The sequence below is a fragment of the Sapajus apella genome, unplaced genomic scaffold (assembly GCF_009761245.1).
Source record: "Sapajus apella isolate SASKATOON/1434 unplaced genomic scaffold, GSC_monkey_1.0 scaffold9, whole genome shotgun sequence".
Taxonomy (NCBI): Eukaryota; Metazoa; Chordata; class Mammalia; order Primates; family Cebidae; genus Sapajus; species Sapajus apella.
The window spans coordinates 5,010,599-5,024,803 of record NW_022436949.1 but is presented as its reverse complement, the minus strand read 5'-3'; the positions used below and the strand labels follow the sequence as shown (position 1 = coordinate 5,024,803).

The following is a 14,205-nucleotide window of genomic DNA, read 5'->3' as shown; positions in this document are numbered from 1 at the left end:
AGTTGTAGTAAATGATTTATCCCCTATGTAGAATAACAGCAATCTAGGTATAGGTGCATGACTAACAATCTTTTTATTTTAATGCATTGCTGAGACATCAGCTAATGAAAGGAGAAAATAGTTTATAGGTAAATGAAATAAGAACCTATTGATATGCTATGCTGTAACTTAACATTACAAAGGAAAAAAATACTTATTACTACTTTCTGCTTTTATTTCTGTTACTTAACTCCATAGATTAGGAATACTAAATTGTTATATTTTAATATTACTGTGTATATAAGGTCCAATATCTGATGAGATTTTTTAGTGGATCAATTACATTAGTGCTACACTGATAAACTATTGTTTATGAAAGTATGAATTAATTTACTGTAACACAGTTCTCTGTGTTTCTTTTCAATCAAATATATTTATCTTTTATCTTGATGTGCTTAAGATATCTATGACACTATGACACAAGGCCAGGAGCAGTGACTCATGCCTGTAATCTCAATGCTTTGGGAGGATCACCTAAGCTCAAGAGATCCAGATCAGCCTGGGCAACACAGCAAGACCTCATCTCTGTTAAAAATAATAATAATAAAAAATTTTTAAAAAGATGTCTACGACTCATTGATTTATGTGGACTTAGTAAACATTTTCTTTTTTCTTTTCTTTCTTTCTTTCTTTTTTTTTTTTTTTTTTTTTTTTTTTTTTGTGTATTTTTTTTTTTTCCTCCTTGTTCCGCAGGGTGGAGTGCAGTGGCGCGATCTTGGCTCACCACAACCTCTGCCTCCTGGGTTCAAGTGATTCTCCTGCCTCAGCCTCCCGAGTAGCTGGGACTACAGGTGCACACCACCATGGCTGGCTAATTTTTTTGTATTTTTAGTAGAGACGAGGTTTCACCGTATTAGCCAGGATCATCTAGATCTCCTGATCTTGTGATCTGCCTGCCTTGGCCTCCCAAATTTCTGGGATTACAGCCTGAGCCACACGGCCAATGTTTTCAATAGAAACATTAATAAGTTCATTTAACAATACATTCATAATAATAATACATAATAAAACACACAGAATTATTGGCAGTCTTAATTGTGCCTAAATGTTTCTAATAACTGTTGAGGTGGGGAGGGGGTGGACAGTTCATTAATAAGGTTGGAAATGTTATTGGAGTACCTTGGTTTTCATTTAGTCTAGTTAGTAGGCAAGTCAGCTAACTTCACAGAGGCTAAATTTTCTCATCTCAAAAATGTTAATAAAATATCTGATATTCCTTCTACCCACATTCGTGGGAACCAGATTATATTTGAAAAAATTTTCACTAACTCTAAAAAACAGTCGTCACTATAATTATTGCATTGGTAGTCATTTGTAGCTAAATTATGACAGAAAGGAACATAATGAGCATTTGAGAATTAGAAATTTGTGTTCATAAGTGATATAATTTTCATATCTATTTAAAATTACAACTCTCTTAACAATCCTATATGCTGTTTATTCTTAAATGTTCCAAACATTTTGAAATATGCTTTCTACGTTGATATTTTATTTGATTAATCAGTTACACATTTTTACATATTTGAGATTAACCTGCTTATGATTTATATGTTTATCTGTAAATAGCTAATGCAGTCATATTTTTACTCTTGTTTACTTTTTCCTTTGTTTGCTCCCGAATGTGTGGCAGCAGAAACACAACTGTAAAGAGCACAGATAAGCTTTCAAAATGTTACATGGCATTTTACCCAAACATCTGTCAAGTGAAAGGTTAGAATTTTCACTTCTAAAAGAAAAACATATACCAATTAGCATCAATATTCTGCTGCCTATCGCATGATTTTGGTGAGGGAGAATTGACATGCTTGTTTATTATACAGATGACATTTCTACATGTGACTTTTTCTGCTGAATGTCTACAAGTTGATTCAAAAGATAACTTCACATTATTTTGATGTTTATTTGATATATATACAGTTTCATCCTGTAATCTGTTTGATTATATACTAGACATATTATCAAAAATTATTTGTTTAATTGATTAATAATAATCTTACACATTCCAAAACACCAGTGGATACTGCTTTTCTGAATTTGTTTAGAGAATTTGTTATCAGAAGTCCTATATTGAATAAAATACTTAAGAGTATAATATTTTTAGATGTCACTAAGATTGTTATAAATACTTAACATCAGAAAATTGGGGATTAGTAAAATTTAAACTTTTCTTTAGAATTTAGGAGAGGTTTTAATTATTTAGATTATTCTTAAATATAACTTGAATAATATTTTGAGCATGTTTTGATACAAAATAATGTTGACAAATGTTTGAAATGTGATTGTCGTAGTTTCTATAAAAGCAGCAATACCTTAGCAAACATAAATAAGACATAATAATCACATTTTTATATGATTTATTTTTCCTCCAGTAATGATATACCAAGAATCTCTTCCATAGCAGAACATTATGCTTTTGAATGAAAATGTAGAATTTCATCATATAGATATTAATATGTAACTAATTCCTTCTTAATAGGTATATAGACTGATTCTGATGTCCTTTTTTTAGTGTTGAAATTGACATAATGTCTTTTATATTTTATATTTATAGTGGTATAAACATTGCAACCTCTGCCTCCAGGGTTCAAGCAGTTCTCCTGCCTCAGCCTCCCTAGTAGCTGGGACTACAGGCACACGCCACCACGCCCAGCTAATTTAAGTAGGGACAGGTTTTCACCATGTTGGTCAGGATGGTCTCGATCTCCTGACCTTGTGATCCGCCCACCTCGGCCTCCCAAAGTGCTGGGATTACAGACATGAGCCACTGTGCCTGGCAGAAAATATTGTAGTTTTGATCCATGGTTTGTTGAATATGTGAATGTAGAATTGGCAAATACAGTGGGCCATACTATGTCCTTTTATTTATTTATTTATGAAGACAGGGTTTCACTCTGATGCAGAGGTTGGAGTGCAGTGATGCGATCATAGCACACTGCAGCCTGGAGCTCCTGGGGGGCTTGCACTTAAGCATTCTTCCTGTCTCAGTGTCCTGAGTAGTTGGGACTACAGACACACGCCACCATGCCCAACTAATTTATTTATTTTTATTTTTTATGTTATTTAAAATAAGGGACTTGAGCATCCCCTGAATTTGGAATCAGCGTAGGTTCTTGGAGGTTCTTGGAACAAATTCTAAACCACCTGTACCAAGGGATGACTATATCATCCCTTGAAGGCAGTTAGTCTACAAGGGGGTTATTTAAGGCAATATCCTTTTTTTGAGGAAATACACATTAAAATATTTGAGTGTGAATGGCTATGATTTGTAAACCTTACTTTCAAATGATTCAGAAAGTAACGCATGTGTATACACAGATGATATATATATATATATATATATATGCAAATACAATTAATGGATGTGTATGTTTATATATACATGCCATATAGAGAAGAGAAAGAGAATGAGAAAACAAATGTGACAAAATATTTACAAAAGCTAAATTTGGTAGAGTGTTTACAGGTGTTATATCCACCCTGTTGCTTCTACTCTCTTTCTTTACTTCCCTCTATTGTCAAAAATTTATTAGACAAACTAAAATGAGGTAGACAGCCGGATATGAGGCATGTTCAAGTCAGTAGGGCCCAGTGTGAGGGTGTGGTAGCTTCACAGCATTGGGAGATTGGCTACATACAGGAGGATTAAGATGATGCAAGCATATTTCACACTCCAGGAAGCAGGGTATAAATGTGGAAGTGGGTGGAAGTAGTTTGACTCCACAGTTTTGCAGTGGAATTAGAAGTACTAGTATTTACTCATGGTTATCAACATAGATATAAAAATAAATAGGAGTGTGTGAATATCACATACTTTTACACTGTCTCATCTCAATATTGAAACTTTTCCTGCCTTTTGTTTTAGGAGAGTTGAGTTCAATCTCTCTACCCTATCACAATACTCTTCAATAAAATTTTCCTGCTGGTAGAATTGTTCTTTTCCACACCTTATCATAGAAATTGTCTCTAGAATTAGATAATTTATTACATTATTACATATAAAAAGATTATAGTAGTCTTAAATTTTCAAGGAAGAGAATCATCAAAATTAAATAAGAATTTATATTTGTATTTTCATTTTAGGTAGATGGTTATCCATTTTGTCATCATATGTTAAATACTTGACAGGATTAATTTTGGAATCATTTTATGACATGTCTTTTAACTTGCTTTATTGTTTCAATTATCCTCATGAAGTTAATTCCATTTTTTACTGAAGTGGCAGTTCCACAAATTTTAGCAAACTGCTTTATTCGTATAAGTCATACATACAAATGACTTGATGCTACACTTTAAATGTGTTATGTTAATTAATCAAGTACTTAATTCTATTTTAAAAGGAAGGCTCAAGAAAGCATTTTTATTTCTTTAGTCATTAGCTGGATCCTAGAATTAAAAGTAATTTATGAGATACCAAACTGTCATAAGCAAAAGTACGTGCTGTTAAAAAGTTTTAGATACACTTTTTGTGGTTCAATCACTATAACGAATATAATATTTACATTTCCTCATACTGTTATAGAGATTCCATGTTATACATGTGCCAAGTTTTCTATAAAGCATAGATGATGAATGATATGGTTGATAGGGTAAATGAAGTGGTATATATTTAATGCCACATGTAGGGCAGTAGTAGGTATGAATGGATGCCTTTGATCTTTTTCTCTCTAGCTTGTCTTAAATTCTTCTTTTATTATTTTATTTGAACACAATAGAAATGGTTCAAATGGCATAGATAATGTTGGAATAGTACATAAAATTTGCATAAAGTTGATTGTATATGGATATAAATAGAGGTAACATGGTTTGAAAGATAACATTACTGTGTAAAAGAGCAATTAAAACTGGAATGGGCATTATATTGTTGAACTGAATATTGTTTAGCTCCTTGTTATCATAATGGAAAAAAAAAACACTCGACAGTTAGTTCCATTCAGTAATATACTTCCATTCAGTAAAAAACAAACTTCTGTTTTAAGTCCAGTTAGGATTATATCTATTTTTAATGACCTAAATATAATAAAATATCATTTATGTACCAACACAGGAGTCTTATAAATAAATCTAACAAAATTAAAAAGTGAAATGGAAGGCAACAAATAGAAGAAAACTGAATTATTCATCAATGATTTCACTATGCAGTAAAAACAACATGCATTATAACATGCAAATTTTTTAAATGTGGATTTGAAAAATTTGTAATTATAAGCACAAATATGTCATCATGAGTAGACACAATATTTGAATTTTTTTTCACAGCATTTCTATTGATTTTACAAGAATGAAGATACTCTTGGATTTCAACTTTAAGAAATAGAGTTGGTCCAAAATATACTTATTAACAGATTTTGAATTCCTAAGTAATTTTTTTTCTATTTTTTAGTTTGTAAACTATTTAATGAAAAACAAGGCTTCCAATTATAGTTGCTAAAAGAGAAAAACAACTCATATAAAAACATGACTTAAGAATAATTTTCAACTTTAAGCAGACTATAGTCACGTTATATAATTTGCAGGTGTCATTTTAGAGACACAATAAACTATGTACCCAATTACATTCCTTTTTCAGACAACAGTTTGCAATCAGGAGAATGTGTGATGAGGTTTAATCAAAGATTAGAAATTTTTAATTAAATAGGGCCTTTTGTGACTAGTCATTTGACATTAATTACTGTTTTAGTTGAATTCCTTTTGATTTGTAAAGGGCCCTGAGCATTGCAAAAATTATATTGCATCACAGAAATTGTTGATAATTAAAACAAAAGCTTGTCTTCATTAGCCCATCATACACCTTAGAAAGAAACATCATTTTAAATGTTAAATGGATGCCTTAAATAAACAGACTAGAGGGTTTTAAAGGAAAAATAACAGATGGCGTGTCAAGCCAGTCGCTTTGGATGGACAGTTTGAAAGTTGTTAATTGTAATGACTCATAAGCTGTTTTGAAATTTCAGTCACACTTTTAGGTGCTAACTAATGGTAAGAGGTGTATGTGTGGTTCTAAGGTCTCAACACTCCTATGGGAATCATAAACCTGACTCATATACCACTGCTGTGAATAGAAGTCAGCAGTCAAACTGAATGGTAAAACAGAAACTGACCTGAAAGTTTAAATAATATTTTTATTTGTGGGCTCATGGAGAATGAAAAGAAAGTTGAAACTCTTTGCAAGAGTTCTAAATCTAGGTAACAATGGAACACCCATAGTAAAAATTACTATTCATCTCTCTGATTTGGAGTATATATGCAGGGGTATCTTTATTAAAAAGACTCAAATTATAGGTGATTTAAATATTAATGAAATAATTTGTCTGAAAGTAATCTGAGAAATAAAGCAAGAACCTAGAGAGATAAAGGTAATTAAAAATAATAATAATGTGCTGTGTTTATGTAAGTGTATGGTGATTTGACCTGTACCGTCATGGACACTGAGTTGTATTTCCAGTTGGGAAAAAGCATCACATATATTCCATTTCTGGCTGCCTCGTAATAAAGGGCATTCAATTTTAGCACAATTTACCTTAGTTTAGGGTTATGGTCTGTGGACAGAGTAAAGCTAATTGGCCGGAAAACTGATGTCACCCATGCCCTTGGCTTCATTAGCAACATGCACTAACAACCTGAGTAAAATAGACATGGTGTTAATAAAACTGACCTTGAAAAATACCTGCTTATATGAACAAAAGATATGCAACACCAAGAATGGAACATGTTGTGACTACTTCTGCTTTTATTACTCCGTGTGTAAAAGCTAGTTAGCTAAACCGTGTTCAATATGATTGTACTGAACTATCCTAAGGAAAAAAAAATCTCTCACAACAGTGAAAAATATTTAAATGATATCAACTGAGACTTCAATCTCTGTCAAAATAAAAACTGTAAATACAAATTTTTAAGAGGGAATAATCTATTTTGCTTCTGGGTGTACAGGGTGTGCATTTAGACTTTTATTAGCAAATATTCCAAGTTTATATTTTATGCTATTTTCATGTCCAATATAGAACTTCATATGAAAACATCCAAGAGAGGAAATTAATTGCTCATTATGGTAAATAGCTCTAGGGTGTTGAGGAGATTTTATTGACCTCACTCTTCTCATCTCTAGCCCAGGGATTAAACAAGCTGGAACCACAACAAAGGAAAGCTACGTGCCAAATTTTCCAAGATAATAACTAGGTAAATGGACTGTGCCATTGTGATATGTCCAAATTATCATGAAAACAGACATTATATCTAGCAAGCTACAGAAATGTAAAAGTACAGAATTAGAAGACTAAAGGAAAATTTATAATAAATCATTAAAAATGTTCTCTACTTGTAGCTGACTACTTACCAATTTACACATATCATGCCATTTAGTCCCCTCAACAACACTTTGAAGTCTGATTGTCCACATTTCACAGATGAAAAAATTTAAAGAGCTTAAAAAACTTTCCAGGATTACATAGTTAGTATGATCTACTTAATTTAAAATTAAAGTCATATTTGAAACACAATTATAAGATTAAAAAACAAGATTGGAAAAAAGATTAGCTTCAAATGCACCATTTGGTATTTTAATAAGTAGATTACATTCCTCTTAAATTTTGAGATATGCATAAGATATGGAAAATTGAGTAAAAAAATTACAAGACCAGAGATACAGGGTTGAAAGAGCTACTGACATTAGAAATGTGTTTGTACATTGAAGTCTTATAAGAACAGACCAGGAATACTTTCCTGAGTATCTGTGTATTTAATCACAGCCTGTCCAGTTCAGCCTTCATCTCAGTAATTCCTGGACAGCCTCATCCACTGGGTTCCCCTTTGGCTTTCTGTCTGGTGCCTGTATCAAGGATGTATGATTGTCACTGTCTATCTTTCTTGCTTTCTCTCACTTATGTAAACATAAATGTCCCAGGAAAAACAAGCTTTCAGCCCTTCTTTTACCCTTTACAAAAGAATTCTACAACTCCATTCGGTTAAATATAAACCCTAATGGGAAGGGAATTCTGTTTTTGGGTTCTCATCTCTATTCTGTTGTCTAGCCTACTCCTTTAGGTCCCACCAGCTCCTTTTAGAATTAGTCATGGCAAATTCCCTTTTGTTTAAACAAAACCAAAGCTTTTCATTAATATCCCTTAAGGTAACATTTTCTTGCCTCCTTTAATAACTATGTTCAGGAATTTGTGCTCTTCCTCTGTGCTAACAACACTGTTTGTGGTTCTTTCCAAGGGTTCTTGCCATGTAGATTAAGAAACTAGCAGACAAAAATAGCACACTCAACAAAATTCCTGTGAAATATACCAATCCTCTGATTCCTGTTGTCTGTAGACAATCTATAATATCTAGTCTTTGGGAGAGAACCCTTCTCATTTCTCTTGTAAGTAAAGGAACTGATTCCAGATCACTCATTGATAGCAACAGTCTTTGGCATAGCATTAATCAAAACAAGGTTAAACCTAAGAAAAAACTATTCGTCTTGGTGTCAAACTCTACTACTACTAATTTTTCCTTTTTTTGCTAGAAGAGCTGATGACCTTGCACTTTATTTTATTTTTCTCCCCAGGAAATGAAGAAAAGCTAAAAGACAGAAATAATAGTTTTTGTAAAAAATCTGATTTCATAGTTTTGTGAATACGTTGATGTTTTAAGTTTACAATCAAAATTAATTCTATTTCTGTGTACCTATGAAAGACAGGCTCAGATCTAATTTAAGCACATGAAATATGAAATAGTTAAATCTACAATTTACAGGTTGCACTGCATTTAAAAGAAGAAAGATGATAATTTTTTTACTCTGTGTTTTAAAACTCAGAGATATATCTTATTAAAGACAATTAAACATAAAATCAATAATTATCATAAGCATGTTTACAATTGAAATAATGAAACTATTTTTTCCCCGTAGAAAATGTATTTGGAAAAACAACAATATTAAAACTGCATTTGGTATTCTTTGCACTACTTATTTTCCCGTATAAAGTCTATCAGTTAAAATGATGAATTTTTAACCTTTTCCATTTCTCCCAGAGAACATTTAATTCATATTCTTCAGGACTTTTGAAACTGGTTCCTCATAATAATGAAGAAATTTTTGTTTTTGTAATATTTACTAAAGCCCCGTTACTGAACTTTTCTCAAGGACATATCATTTGCTTTTAATGTATAAATTTCTGATAATCATTTTAGTGGGGGAGGGAAAGCACAGAAAAAGCATTAAAATATGCAGCTAATTGTGTAGTTTAATGAATTTGAATTAAGTTATAATACATTATATTAAACACAATGCATGTGGTGTGTAAGAAATAAAAAGGTCATGATATCTAAGAATAGTAAGATCAACACCTGGAATACTAATGGACAAAAATGTTCTGTATAAATTATTCCTTTGCTCTGAGTCCCAATTTTGTTTCTTCCAAACTGACTGTTATTAAAACCGTTCAAGAAATCCAGCAATATGATTTCTTTCTGTTTTCTGACTCCAGGAAGTTACAGGATTAGGCTGTACATTAAAAACGTGCTATTTTCATAAATAAAGTATAATGTTCTGAACATTAATTATCTGAAAAGGTACACAATAAGCTATAATTTAAGAAGAATGACTTCTTGACTCCCTTTACAATGACAGACATTGAAACATATTGCTCAGAATATGTTGACTTATCTAATGGAAAGTACCACTGCAGATGGTTGTCCCAGGATAGTTACCTAAAAAAAGGTATATGTGGATCTGTGGTAACTGGAGTTGGTCCTCATGACTTTTTTCAGTTTCTTCTAACCTAAGGAAGTTTCCACTCAGGAATAAGGTGAAAAACATCACCTTTAAATCTTTACTCCATGACCCTTCTGGTATATGACTTGAAAATTTCTAAAGTGCATTTTATGCCTGGTGTGGTGGCTCACACCTGTAATCCCAGCACTTTGGAAGCCAGTGGATCACTTGACATCAGGAGTTTAAGATCAGCCTGGACAATATAGTGAAATCCTCTCTCTACTAAAAATATAAAAGTTAGCCAGGCTTAGTGGCACAGGTCTGTGCTCCCTTCAGCCCAGGAGGTGAAGGTTGCAGTGAGTTGAGACTGCACCACTGCACTTGAGTGACAGAATGAGACCAGAAAACAAACAAAGTGCATTTTAGTGAGACAAAACCAAGCTACAAATTGCTAAATTACATAACATTTGGCATAAAACTGCCTCTGTATTTTGAATTTCTACATAGAAAACTACAAACTAACTTGGTATATGGTTAAAAAAAAAAAAAACAGTACTGTAACATAACTTCAGAGTATATTCTTGTAACAAACATCTGTGTCTCAGCCAATCACAGCAGCCAAGCTTTAGCCAGTCACAGGTGGGCAACTGATCAGATCATGTTCATATAAGGCAAATGCTAAGCTATAGCCAATCAAGCTGTTTCTTTGTGTCAGTTTCTTTTTCTGTCTATAAATGCCGCCTGTCTATATTCCTGGATGGAACTATCTGAACCTCTCCTGGTTCAGAGCTCTGCCTGATTCATGAATAGTTGTTTTGCAAAAATAAACTCTATTAAATTTAACTTGTCTAAAGTTTTTCTTTTAAATAAATAAATATATATATACCTGGTCCATCTTTCTCAGCTTTTACTTCTCTTGTGGTAACAGGAGAATGGGATTTTGCTTTTCTAGAGCTAAGAGTGAAAAATGGTCAGGTGGTGAAATAAAGCAGTATTCATTAACATACAGCAGTTACATGCATTTCTGATCCTGAACTAACTGACATTTCTTAAACATGCCTTATGTTTTCAAGTATTTTCCTTTCCAATTAGAATGTCTTCAGCACCTCATCTGTACATATGAAAATTACATTAATCCTTTTATTTTAAAATTTCTTAAAATTATCTCTTAACATCCCTCTAAGTCCCACCTAAGTGAAAGTCCTATTCTAATTCCTTATAATTGGATGTGATTTCTCCTTTCTTGGATTACATAACAATTTATTTATCATTTCTTATGCACATATTTTATTTTGTTTTTCATTATCATTTTAATTTAATTATTTCACCTTATTCCATCACTTCACTTTAAAGACCTACAAAACAAAGATCATTTTTTAAAACTCTGTGTACCTTATTGTATCTAACAGAAATAGCTCACTCTTAACAAAAATTGAATTAAATTGTTCTGCCCTTTTTTTGTGAGTAATCTTAACAGCATTTTGTTCTCTCTGTCAGGGTACTAGTTGAACATCTGAAATTCAGAAATATAGTTTTCTTCCAATTATCTTAGAACACCATAAATACAAGAGAAGAGCTACGTAGTTATGGCCTCTTGACTGACTTCTATTAGTCCAAATGCCAGGTATGAGTATCACTTATTACAGCTGGGTCAAAATGGACTAGTGAGAAAATGTTTAATAATTATACACAACATTTAAACCTATAAATTGAAAAAGATAAAAGTATTCCATTCTTATTATTTATAAATCATTATAAATGAATGACATTAAATAAATATAAATATATCCAGGATACATGAAAAATAAATGGTAGAGTCACAGATTAAAAGTCATCTTCTAAAATCATAGCTAATATAACTCTTATTTTGCAAATGGAATGTCTTAGCATATTACTTTATTGTCCTAAAATTATTCTTAATATTGAGGGACTTCATCTAAGCTTCTTAAAATATGACATGGTAATAATTAGCATAATTTGTATGAATAACAAATAACAATGATGATACTGCAGTTCTTCTAATGAAATAATTCGTTATTTAAGCTGTCTAAGCATTATGCATGACAGCTACCCTATCAACAGAGGAGTTAATTCAATGCACATGGAAGAACAGTTTAAATATTAAACAATCAATCAATCATTCTCTCATCTTAGCATGAGTAAAGACTATTACTATTCAATTTTTTCCTCTTTTCTGAAAGTCTCAACATAATCAAATTGGAATTTTCTAGATAATACAGTGAGTTAACATTTATGCTCCATATTCATGTTTTCATAGATTAGAATTACTTAGAAGTAGTATCTTTGGTAATAATCATTCAAATTCTTACGTGAGCAAAGCATTTAGCTTGAATCCTTTGCATATATTTTATTAACTTGAAGGGTTTCTTTCAAAACTAACAGAGGTTGTTACTGATTTGCTCAAATATTGTGTATATGAGAGAAATTTTGCTGTGTTTCACAGTATGCAAGAAAAATTTTTGTTACCATATGGCTATGAACTAATACTATGAAAAACCTGGATTATATATTGAACAATTCCATCTTTAAAAATGTAGGCTATAAAAGTGAAGTAACTTAACAAATATCCTTACTGGACTCCTGCAAATATATAAGTAGAGAATATCTGTAGATAAGGACAACTTGTACTTCAATAAGGGCAAAGGGCTAAAAATAATTTTAAACTAAAAGAGATGGTGTGCAGTTATGTCCCAGGCCTCCTAATTATGTCCAAGAAATCAGCATATAAAAATGAACAGACTGGTAAAGTATCAGGCATTTTGTTTATTGTTGATAGGCTGAAATTAGAAAGTCTTATCACGAATAGCAGGCTTTTACAAAGAAACCAACAATCACTCAAGCCTTTCTCTGTTAAAAAGAGCTATGGTGAGAAAATGTTGGGGATTCTTATAAATTAAGTATGCAATAAATAATATATGTATATGTAATTAATATACAGAAATTATATAGAATGAACTTTCATGATAATATAATGCTTTAAAAATAAGAACCATTAAGAGGTCATCTCTAAATTCGTATGTTGAAAATTTACTATGAACTGATTTGAAACAGCTTTATAAAAAGGATTGTAAGAAAAATCATTCCAAAAGATTCAACCATGATTAGCCATTTAACTATTAACTATTTGAGATCATAGATTTTTATGAGGTCTAGAAAATGGAGTTTGTGATTTACAAAAAAAAAGTTTACAAAATAATTTAAAACATAAAAAATGCAATGCATTTTTAAAAAGTTTTTTCATTCTACTGAATTTATAAAATACGTATCATTTAATATTAGCTGTCACATCACCATTTTGTAAAGTATTTTCTCCTTCACAATCCTATACTACGATCAACCCACAATCTAATATAAATATAATGTACATTTACAAAAATCAAAATTAAAATTCTGAAGATATATGCAGGATTCCTTGAAAGCAATGGAAGTGATATTAGAGAACTCCAAATGCTGAATTCACAAATGATGCAAAACTAATATAATATATGTCAGTATTAAAACAGCTAACCGCTGATGAAAAAACTTATGAAGGGTCTTAAAAATATTTAATTTTTTATTTTAAGCTAATTTTCCACACAAACTTTATTGTGCCTTCTCTTTATATAAAATGTTAGTCTTTGCTTTAAGATGATTTAGTGTGAGTGACTTTTTGTTTCTCCTTGGGACTGATCATCTTAGATAATGAGAAGTCCTTTATTAAAAGAAACTAGAAAGATGTAACCGTTAACATACTAAAAGACAGACAAGCAAACAAAAGCGTGTAGAAGTTGCTCAGAAAGATTTCTGAATATGCAAAAATAAACTGGGTTTGGACTTAGGAAGATGAAATAGAAAAGCAAGAGTGCCTGTGAACACCAGAGATAAATGTTCCTTCCCATGTGACTTCAGACAAGCTCTAAGGTTAGGGTCAATAAATCTAAAGAACAGAAGATGAGAAGAAGAGATTGTCTAGGTTATTTATTACAGAACTTTAATTAAAACATCTCAGCCAGCCTGAGCTTTCCTCCTTTTATCCCTTTGCCCTACTAGGGTTGCAGCTGGATTTAAAACTAAGACCTGTTCTTTAAATTCATGACAGATATGCTACAGGTAGCTGCAAATGTGAATGTCAAGGCCCAAAAGAAAGAAATCATAGTTTCTGAGGGAAAAATTCACAAAAATGGAAGGCCATTAGTTTTACCTTACCAGTAGTGAAATTTACTGAAGGACTGTAGTCGGAGTAAATCCTCCTTCCTCTGGAAACTGCTATGTTTTGGCATTCTGCAGTGAAGCATCCTCTTAAATGGTGCTGTCATAGCCTTACTTACTAAGGAAGAGACCTCCTGTGGAACAGACTCACATAAGTGAAAAGAGAGTCTATATCAACTCCTTAAGTTAAACACGTGGTCTTTTTATGTAAAAATGAACCAAAAACTATAATTGCCATACCTACGAGGAATAACAAAGACATGAAA

At 31.8% G+C, this 14,205-nt stretch overlaps 1 long non-coding RNA gene across 1 annotated transcript; it reads left to right on the top strand.

Moving 5' to 3' along the window:
* Positions 1-938: 938 nt before the first annotated feature.
* Positions 939-9,972, top strand: LOC116551253. The gene is made up of 3 exons (XR_004268802.1): positions 939-1,749; positions 7,142-7,212; positions 9,647-9,972. It is a non-coding gene; the product is annotated as an uncharacterized LOC116551253 (long non-coding RNA).
* Positions 9,973-14,205: the final 4,233 nt, after the last annotated feature.